Source organism: Furipterus horrens, unplaced genomic scaffold (genome assembly GCF_987537825.1).
Source record: "Furipterus horrens unplaced genomic scaffold, mFurHor1.1.pri manual_scaffold_11, whole genome shotgun sequence".
In the NCBI taxonomy this organism is placed as follows: Eukaryota; Metazoa; Chordata; class Mammalia; order Chiroptera; family Furipteridae; genus Furipterus; species Furipterus horrens.
The window spans coordinates 61186973-61198394 of NW_028327181.1; the positions used below are offsets into that span (position 1 = coordinate 61186973).

Consider the following 11422-nt stretch of genomic DNA (forward strand, 5'->3'; position numbering starts at 1 on the left):
GATACTATATCCACATTTCTAGAGTGTGTAAGAGCTGCATGACCACATGTAATGTCATTATATTTGTTGTCACACATGTATCTGTTAATGTGTGGGTGTGTGCTCTGACCGATAGGATATTTATCCAATGAGGCTATCTTTTCAGTATTGTCACTCAGTAAAATATCAAGTCATGTTCAACTCCATGTAACAAAGACTCGTTGAATTTCTACTGTGTGATCGGCTTAAGTAACATACAGAAGAGGGCAAATGAAACTAACATTTATAGAGTTACACTGTGCCAAGAACTTTTTGAAGTAAGTGCTTTGCATTTATTGTCCCCTTGATCTTCCCAACAACCCTGAAAGAAGGATGATGATGATGATGATTCCCATTTCAGAGGAAGAAAGCTCAGAAAAGTTAAATAACTACAACATCACACAGCTAGTAAATTGAGATCTATTAGAGTGGAGGTTCCATCTGTATTTTAAGCCCCTGTTTTTTTGGTTGCCTCCCAGTCACCTTCCTCAAACCTTCCCCATACTAAGAATTTGAAATCTTATTAGAGAGATAAAATCTGCATACACAAAACATTTAAATAACAACGTAGAGCAACCTATAAACAAATAATGCAGTGAACCAGAGAGACTTTAGTTTTACTTTTCTGAGCCTCAGTTTCCTGTCTAACTACAATAGACTAAAATGATCTCTAGAGTTCTTTTGGTTCAAAAATCTAATTACAGGAATGATGCAAATCATATGGAAAGATAACTTAAATTCTGAGTGTCCACATGTGTGTGCATGTGCCTGCATGCATATTTAGAAACAGAAGGAGAAAACTTTTCTTTGGGTATTCTGCCAGACTCATACTAAAACCTTTCTTGGTCATCATGATATCCAAAATTAGCTAGTGTATAATTACTTTAGCAGTAACATTATGATTACATATGAAACACTCTATTTCCTCATGGAAGGAAAAACCAATAAAGCTGAATGTGTGAGACAGTAGTTGGTGAGAAGGATGCATCTTAGAATCTCCAGTTTAGAAACTGGAAGCACATTCAGTGCATTCTGGGCTGTTACCAGTGCATTCATAGATTTTGTCTTTAGGTCCCAGGACCAACTAAGGTAGGTTACAGTCTGGCTGTCAGACCTCACTCAGGCATGTCTACGAGGCTGCCTGACTAATAAGCATGGCTTCACAGGCTGGAAAATAAAACTTAACATGTACAGAGTTGCTTCTTGAGCTCTGCATTCCCAATAATTGGATCCATTTTTAAAATGTCAATCTTAAAACAACAAAAACATTAACAAACAAACAAACAAATAAACAACAACAACAAAAGAACCTGCATGTGGAGGCAGCAGATTCTTCCACTTTAACCCACAGAAATAGATAAATGTTGGGCCAAGGTACACAACGTACCCTAAGGATGGTAGAATACAGTTCAGTTCAAGAAAGTCCTGACCTAAAAACCTTTCATTCTCAGGTATCCATCAGATAAGCAACTGCAGTAGCCCATGAATAAGTTAGAGCAGCTACACCAGAGTCTAAAAGACATCCAACCCCGAAGATGTCAAGCAGTGGATGTGAAGGTAGAAGAGCACTAGTTAAAAACATTGACTGTGGAGTCCCACCTCCATCACTTACTAGTGTGAGTGACTAAGTTACTCTGTGTCAGTTTCATAACCAGGCTGAGTGTTCTTTTCTTATCTGTAAAATGGGGTTAATATTACCTTCCTCAGATGATTGTGTGAGGATTAAATAAGATAACACGTGAAGTGCCTAGCTCATGGAAAACGTTTTAAAGTGTTTGCTCTTATTTCATATGCGTAAGGAGGTAAATATACATCCCAGTGCTCTGACACTACCCTCTGGCAGGCACCCGGTGATCCAAATGTCTCATGATTGTCTGGGACATCTGTGAATGTGGGAAGGGTTGGGCAGCATGTTTGTGGCCTGAGAGGTTTTTGGAATGTATCTTCAGGACCAATGGATGATTTTGTCATGCCCTTCTCTTTGGCTGACATCTGCCAGGATTAAAAAAAAAAAAAAAAAAAAAAAAAAGCTACACAGATTCCCATTAGAATTGTGCCACATGGGATATGAAATGGAAACAGCTGGCAATCAAAACACAAAATAAGTTAATATTTTACTGTTCTGGGATTGTCTATGAGTCTCCTCTTTACTATGTAGTAATACTATGCTAGTAAGAAGTCTTTTGGTTAAAAGTGACAATCCAGATCAGCTCAAATTATTAAAAAATTTTAAAAAAAGGAAATGTGTTAGACCCTGTAACTGAAAAGTCCTGTCACTTAGGAATTAAAAGAATTTTGGCCCTGGCCTGTGTGGTTCAGTTGGTTGGAATATTGTCTCATAGACTGAAAGGTCACAGGTTCGATTCCAAGTCAGGGCACATATCCAGGTTGTGGGTACAAGAAGGCAGCTAAAGGATGTTTCTCTCTCTCATAGATATCTGTCTGTCTGTTTGTCTGTCTGTCTCTCTCTCTCTGTCTCTCTGCAATGAAAAAATGTCCTCTGGCAAGGATATTTTTAAAAAGAATTTTGTTGGGTGCTTGTCTCTTTCTGTCTCCCCTTTCTCTGTCTGTGTTGAGAATGTTTATCCAAGAGGTCATAGATATGAAAGTTCCTGGCTACAATAGACTTTTCATATCTATGATGCTTGGATATTTGTCTCTATAGAATGGATTTTGTTATAAGGTTGTCTGTGTTTATATTGAGAGGTACAACTAGGGGGCTTAGGTTTTTTCCACTGCTGTCATCTAGTGTAATATATCCCAACACTGACTGCTGCCCATTGATACTGTCTACACACAAGAAATGAATCAAGGAAATTTTTTAATATTTCTTTTAAGCAGATACTTCCTTTGCTGATATGTTGTATTGCGACCACTAGAGACGGGAGCCCTGTTCCAACCACTTAGGTTTGCCTGCTGTGTGACCTTTTCTTATATAACCAGTTCTCTCCCACTTGCTGCCCAAAACCTCTGGGCAGATGACAGAGGCTTACTCTAGTTATCAAATAACACTATATAAGTGGTTAACATGAAACTCATCCTTTATTTCTTCTCTTCCTAAATATTCTCAACACAGAAATGTTACAGTATTATAAATATAGACTTGGAAGGCATTTGGGATGTTGTGAGGATGAGCAGATCAGAATCTGGGGCTTATGGACTATGGACATGTTTCCACAGGACGTGCTGAGGAGAACTTCCACCTTAGTAGTTTATTTTACTCAGCAGAGGGAGGCTAGACTGAGGTTGGGGTGGGGGGGGGGCGGGCAATGTGGAGTGGAAGGGATGGCCACAGAAATCCAGATTCACATCATCTCAGTTTAATAACCCCAAAGGCCAAGGAAAGCTTCTTACTCTCATATAACAACATATAAAATCCAAAGGAACAGCTCTGAGTGGCCCAGCTTAGGTTCTGTGTCATATGCCCTTCTGTGGGCTAGTTGCCTCACCAAGAGATGAGACATTTTGATGGCCCTCGCTGGAATTCTGTGTCTACCCTCTGATAACAGGCTTAGAGTAACAGTCCACAGGAACCACATAGAATGGTGGAGAGGAATTCCCCAAAGGAACGTAGTGTACTTTTTGCCAGAAGAAGAGGGAGACAAAAACAACAGATGGTCACAACAAGTAGAATAGAACTGCTGGTGAGGCCAAATAATATGGTTTTGTAGGGATGCTACTGAGAGTAGAATATATTAGCACCTGCTGTGCTCAGGTAAAAGAAAACAATTATCACCTGGCTACCATAGAACTTTCATATCTATGAACTCTTTTGATTTTCACCATAACTCTGAGAAATGGGCAGGTCATGCTCCTTTCACAGAATATATTTTTGAGAATCAAGCAACATAGAGAAGCACAGCAGAAAATCCATGGTTCATGGCCATGTGTAAATCTGGTATGTACATCAGTTTGGGAAGCAAGTACCTTCCAGACAGTCTTAGAACCTTAAACAATCCTGAAATTTTTCTGGCATGTACAGGAACCCAGAAAATGCTCATCATCCAGGCACATAGTGCCGGGGTGACATCAACTTCCTGGAAACTCTAGCATGTGTTTGCGTCTTTTCCTAGTGTTCTCTATCATACTAAACTTCGCAGTTGCTATTCTTCCATACACTCCATGCTAACAGCTTTTATTCACTCATTCTTATTTCCATCTCCCATTCCTAATGCAATTTATGTCACATGAACAACAGACAATAAGTGTTTATGGAATAATTAAATTGATCAAGAGCAAAAATTTATTGAATGTCAATTATGTGCATTATGCTAGGCTCTGTGGATAGAGAAATAAGGTATCATTCCTATTCTTGAGATCAAAGCATAGTGGGAAAGGCCAACAAATTAACAGTTCTAAATCATTTGGTATTGCAAGTGACAGAAAATCAGACCTTTTTTCATCTTCCAAAACTGAAACTCTGTATCTATTAAAAAAATAACTCCTCATCCCATGTCTGCCCCTTCCCCAGCCCCTGGTAATCACTATTCTACTGTCTGTCTCTATAAATTTTACTCTCTATGTACTTCATATAAGTAGAATCACACAGTATTTGCTCTTCTGTGACTGGCTTATTTCACTTAACACAGTGTCTTCAAGATTGATCAATGTTGGAGAGTGTAGCACAATTTCATTCCTTTTTAAGGCTGAATAATATTCCATTGTATGTATATATCACATTTTTTAATCCATTCATCTGTCAATGGACATTTGGGTTGCTTCTACCTTTTGACTATTATGAATACTGCTGCTATGAACATGGGTATACAGATATCTGTTTGAGTCTTTGCTTTCAATTTTTTGGGTGTACAGGGGTTCAGTTTTTTAAGAACAAAAGAAAAAGCAATTTTGTTAACTGTTTTTCTCTCTTTTTGAAAGGCTATGTTAAATTTCCACACTCCCATGCTACTTCTGCCTTGGATGATTTCCACTCCATAGAGTCAGCCCTTAGTGCTGAGGACATACATAAATAAAGAGGATTCCCCCAACACTGGACCCAACAGTCTGCCTTGGAATTGGATAATGCACTGAGAAAGCTAGCTTTCTTCTCAGATCAGACTCTGAGTAATAGCAGGAGTTAGGATTGAGAAAATTTGGTTTCCTGGGAGGGGACATGCCAGCTGTGAGAAGCCCAGAGTTGTAAATTGTCAGATGGTGACTGCCTGTGAAACCTGTCAAGATTCCTGACAGCTCAGCTGAGAACTTAATTACCAGTTACAAAGAGAGACAGGAAAAACGTGTTGTCGGAGTGAGCCTGGTCAGAGAGAATGATGAGGTACAGTGTCCCGGCCTCATCATCAGCCTCCTTCTTGTTTCAACTAGAGCAAAACATTAGTATAATTGTCATTACACATGTTTATTATCCGGAACAAAGGAACCATGTCAAACCACAGCCCTGTGTCAGCTGAGTCTTTAGTAATCACTTAAATTGAACAGTAGCATTTGACCTGATTGTACAAATACTTCCGGTGTTCTCAGTGCCAAGGATGACACCAAACCATACTTAACTTTTCTCCTGGAGTTTACACAAACTTCAACCAATGCTCCTTTCCTGGACTGAAAAGGAGCAGTGATCCATCCTTTCTTCCAGTGAAACCCAGGGAGGGATAATAATTTACCTAAAGTCACACAGTCAATTAGCAACCCACCATCTTATCTTCCAAAGAAAATAAATTAATATCGACCATGCTGAGCAGCAACATGAGGAAACCAGCAATCTTCACCAAGAATCCCTAAATCGGTGAAAAGCAACATTAGCATATTCACATGCTAGTTTTTACAAAGTCTTGGTCCTCTAGAGAGAAGGAAAACTCTGACTCCAAAAAACCTCCGCTGCCTTGCGGCATACCTCTTCAGGGGAAAGGCTAAGGGAGTAAACCCCGACAGAAAATCCGGAGCCGGAGTCCCTAAGGCGGTTTGACGTTGTAGTCAACACCGGCAACTCCTGCGGCGCACCTGAAGCCAAGCTGTATCGACTCCGTCTTTCCCTTGGACCCTTCAGCTGCGAAGAGAGGGGGGGTCTGCTGCATGGGCAACAGCAGACCCTCCATATCACCCTGCCCAGGCTCTGTAGCTTCAGCTTCACTGGAGAGGACACTCCAGCGCCATCGCAAGATGTCGATTCAACACGGGAGGAGACAGATACCGTGTCACTCCCGAGTCGGACTGCACAGCCGTTCTCGGCGGTGCAGATAGACTCTTAAGAAGCTACACCATCGTCTCTCGAGACGGACGGCTGCCGACGACGACGACGACGGTCCTCTAGTTTTGCAAAACATTCACACACACTTCCCACTCACCTTTCTGCAATTGCATCCTCAACTCCTGAGCATAGATGCTAACTTCCTCAATGGGGAAATTGTTTTCAGATCCTTGAAAAAGGGACCTTGCACTTAGAGCACCGGAGATGGGAGGAAAGGAAAAGAGTTAATATTTACTGGACACATCTATTATATGTTCCAGACACTATGTTTTACCTCTAATTTATTCTATAAACCAACTGGCAATGTAGATACAATCATGTACATCTTCATCTGCCATACCTGGAGCCCAGACAGGTTAGGTAAATTGTCAGTTAGTAAATGGCAAAGCAGATTTTTTTATTATGTATTTATTTACTTCTTAGAACAGGACTTGGAACCCACTTCTTTCTGGCTCCAAAGCCTGTGTTCTTTGCAATGCATTATGCTACCTCAGTAGAAGAGAAGAAACTTAAGGAACTCCCAAGAGATGACATAAAGTTAGCTACTCTGAGCGTCTAGTGATTTGATTTTCTTATACGTGTATGGATTAGAATTGCCTGGCAACATAGAAGGCTTTCAGCAAAATATGCCATCGGATTAAAAGATACGACAGAGAATAGGGAACTAGGATGGAAAACTGAAGGAAGGAAGGAAAAAGATGTGAATAAGGAGAAAGAAGGACCAGGTGGGGAATATGCCTGGAAAGTGTGAGGGGTAGCTAGAAGTTGTTCTCAGAGGCCTTCCACTAAGACCCAAAGTGCAGAAGCTGATACTCCTTTTTTGCTCCACTCACCATTTATTTTCTCTTCTGTAAAAGGATTAGCAGGATGGGCTCAGTGGGAAAAGAGGCCCTTGTGGGATCCTGTTACCAGCCATCTGTGTTCTGTTCTTTACTTTTGAACAAGACGGCTCCAAAACTCTGAACTGGAGAGGGAGCTGGAGCTGCATACAGATCAGCAGAGCTGTTGGTAACAGCTCTGACGCCTGCAGGATGACTCAACCCTCTGTGCCTGGCAGAGTCAGCTGTGGTCCCCTGGAGCCTCCTACTCTAGGGAGAAAATCAGAGACGTGGGTAAGTGGTTTGGGGAAATGACCAAGACCTTTGATCTTAGGATGGAAGGATGTGTAGGGGCACCCTGAGTCTTCACTTAAGAGTTCTGGCTGATGATGGGGGAGGGATTAAAGGTGACTGTGAGGAAAGCACCATCCTTTATACAAGTTAGCGGCTCTACAAAAGGAATATACCCTCTGAAGGATGGTAGCCAGCAAAAGCCATATGGCTGTGTCACCAGGAGTTCAGCCCAAACACAAATCACACTCACTTCCCTGGTAAATTTTACTCAGGTAGCGGCATTTCCTGCTGTTCTGTCACTTTTCCGAGAACCCCAGAGACTCTGTCCTTACATAGAACCATTAAATACTTAAGAACATTCTCGTGCTGAACAGTTGCTACCTGCAGACCTCTCCCCTGGTTACTCACTCAGATCTCTGAGATATAGGCAATTAAGAGTCAGCTACTCCTATATTGTGCCAGGAGACATCTGGATTTACCCTAAACCAGTACATAAAGACCCTGATCCACCACGACCCCCTCCCCATAACTCTAGGCCTTCTCAAAGAGCTTTCCTTTCACTTGGCTTCTTATCACTCGCTAATAAACAGCCCCCAAGAGTTTGGCTTCCTGTTGCCATGGCAACTCAAAAAAAACGGTTGAAGCTGCCAATAAAGGCATCTGCAAGAGCTCCCTAAACACAGACTCCTTTCAAAACAATAGTACAAAGTGGAATCATTACTCACGTTACCCATCTTCCCTGTCACACCACATGCACACCCTCAATTGTCAGTTTTATGGAAAAACTCAGTTCTTAGAATAGCTGAGAATGTAGTTGTTTTGCCCTGATGAAAGGTTTTCTAATACATTTTCTAAGGATTCTTTAGATACTAGTCTAAAGATCTAACCAACTTACCACGCATTAGCACCTCTAAGGGGGTCATGGTGTTTAAAAATATGTCTGTATGTGCCCTCTACTTAGATAAGTACTTCATTTTTCTGTGCATGTAGGGAAAATCTGGGTATTTGGCATTTCAGAGCTAGAGCTGTTGGCTAGTTTCCGACAAACGGTGAGGGGTTTCCTAATATCTTCATATATGTATGAAAGTGCTTTGTACCTTGCAAAGGAGTGTTCTTTGTTCAAGGCTATGTTGCACTGGAATTAACCTCATGGACTCTAATGCCAAACTTCCTTGTTTGAATCCCTACTCTACTTTTTACTTTGCATTTTAGCCAGTGCTTTCTGTGCTTCATTTTCTCTACCTGTGAAATGAGGACAGTGATAATATTAACTTCAGAGGGATTTCATGAGGATTAAATAAATTAAAATTTGTAAAGTACTTAGAACAGTACCTAGTTTTATATATCAAGTATGACTCTAGACAGAGTATGCTGCTGAGAGACCCAGACAAGATATCCTTTTCTCAAAGCATTCACAGTCTGATATCCACATAGTAGACAGAGACAAACTAATACTTATAAGTAATGTGACAAGTGGTTCTCTTAATGGAGAGCGAACAGAAGGAGGACCAGAAATTCAGCTTTGAAAGATGCCTGGGTTTTTCCAAAATGGAGAAAGGTTTATGAGATAGACACTTTGGGTTACAAAGGACAGCTCACTCATTTAGCTCAACAATTTTATTTTAAAGATCTATGTCACAGAAACCTAGAAAAACTCACAGCCCAGAAGAGGTAGTGACAGCATTTTTGGTATTTTCATCCTGATGCTCAATCATTACATGACTTAGCTGTCCTTCTCCTGGCAAGGCCTCTTTTACCATTACTGACTGTTTTTTTTTTTTTTTTGTTCTTTGCTTTGTATTATTTTCTAATTACAGTTGACATTCAATATTATATTAGTTTCGGGTATACAACATAGTGGCTAGACGCTTCTATAACTTACAAAGTCTTGACTTTGTAGTGATATTCTCTACCTCTTAGATTCTATTTCCTCATATTTATAGATTGCCTTGACTCCTCATGACTCTGAGCTTATCTCATGGTTTTTCTTTCTGTATCGTTTTAGCTCTTATTCTTGTCATTTATATCCACATTCTCATCCTTTTTCTAACTCAAATTTTAGAGAGTAAAAGGGAATCTGACTGACTTACTCCTTTTTTTGGCGCCAGGTATGTTGTAAGTCGCTGGCCAAGTTCTGGATTGTCCACCATTGCATCTGATGCCAATTCTGGTCCAGTCAGCTATGGCAAAAGTACCTCCATGAACTGCACATGAACTGTGGCTACCTAGGCCTCCTCTTCAATAGAAGCTTTAGGTGGGAAAGTTTCCCTTGGAAAAGAAATATGAATATAGCAATCATGATGTTCTGTTTAGAACAGAAAGAAAAAATACATATACAAAGAGCATGGAGCCCTAACTGGTGTGGCTCAGTAGGTTGGGCATCATCTTGTAAACAGAAAGGTCACTGGTTCGATTCCCAGTCAGGGCAAATGTCTGGGTTGTGGGCCAGGTTCCTGGTTAGGGGCGTGAGAGGCAACCAATTGATGGTTCTCTCTCACATTGATGTTTCTCTCCCTCTCTTGCTCCGTCCCTTCCCCTCTTTCTGAAAATAAATAAATAAAACCTTAAAAAGAAAAAACAAGGAAAGGAAGTCCAGTGGGTCTAGAGTTGACTCAACACACACATACACACACACACATATATCTATATGTTTGTTTACTTTAATTTTACTTTTCAATCACAGTCTATATTTGATATTACTTATATTAGTTTCAGGGTACAGCATGGTGGTTAGACAATCGTATATTTTACCAAGTGGTCTTCTCTATATTTCCTTTGACTTTTTTTCACAAACAGGACTTTTTATTTGTCACCATTAAGTTTGAATTTGAAGCAGATTCTTGAGCTGCAGGTTCTTATCCATCAGTTTGTTTTACTGTAGCACCAGTCTCAACCCCAGTAACTTTTCCAGAACTGTTACCTTCACTGTGAAGTTCCATGAGTTTTCCCAATTCAAAGTTGGACTACTTCAGCCTTTTAACTTTCCTAACAAAGATATCATGGAGAAGATAAATAGATTGGCAGGCCTTTTTTATGTCTTTTTCAATGCTATTTGGAATCAATTTATTGACCACTTCTTCCAAGTCAGTTGTCTGCATTTCTCTTTTTTCTGGATTTGGTGGACCTGTTGATGCTGAGCATAAGAGGTCTTCTGAATCTATTATTGCACTTTTTAGTAAAACCAACACAAAATAGATGAAGCAAATAATTATCAGTAGTCTTGACATCAGCATGAGCTTTAATCATCATCTGCCACTTTTTGACCAAAGAGCACATTTTGTCTCCATGGTAAGATCCACGCCATGGAAATTAGTCAGGTGGCTTTTTCCCTGAATAGTCAGTAATTAGCTTGAATGTTCTAAGTGTAACTTCATCATCCTGAAGATCAACTAGGCTCACTTCAAAAGCATGACTCTTTAAACCATCAGATGTGATTTTGGTTCCTTGAGTTCTTATGACCAGTGTTTTTCTAATATTCCTTATAGTTGGTGCTTTCACATCAGACTAATCTTCCTTAGAAAATAGATCAACCACTTCCTTCTTGGCTCCCATTTTGCCACTTTTTATAAGATGCTTGTTCTTGCCAACTGCCATGGTTCTGCTCAGAGAGCCAAAAGGACCTCCCAATATTTCAAGTCCCCACCTGGCAGTCATAGTTATTACAGTATTATTGACTATGTTCCCTATGCTGTACTTTACATCCCCATGACTATTTTGTGACTACCAGTTTGTACTTATTACTCCCTTCACCCTTTTCACCCAGTCCTCTAACCCTCTTCCCCTCTGGCAACATTCAGTCTGATCTCTGTATCGTTGAGTCTGTCTCTTTTTTGCCTCTTTACCTTGCTCTTTAGAGTCCACAAATAAGTGAAATCATATGGCATTTAAACAGATGCTTTTTGAGGCATTGCTAAATGCCAGTCACTATGCCAGGAGTGGATAACCAATGTCATGATATTATATAGACTGCTGTGGGAGTCCATTGCAGGGTCACCTGAGCCAGACATGGAGTGTCAAAAAGCAGCTTCTTAGAAGAGGTAAATTTTACATTGAGACCAGAGAGAGGAGCAGAATTAATAAGAAGCATTCC

The 11422-nt window shown here is 40.4% G+C and overlaps 1 pseudogene; it reads right to left on the bottom strand.

Moving 5' to 3' along the window:
- Nucleotides 1-10118: 10118 nt before the first annotated feature.
- Nucleotides 10119-10926, bottom strand: LOC149997938 (small ribosomal subunit protein eS1 pseudogene; annotated as a pseudogene).
- Between the last annotated feature and the right edge of the window lie 496 nt (nt 10927-11422).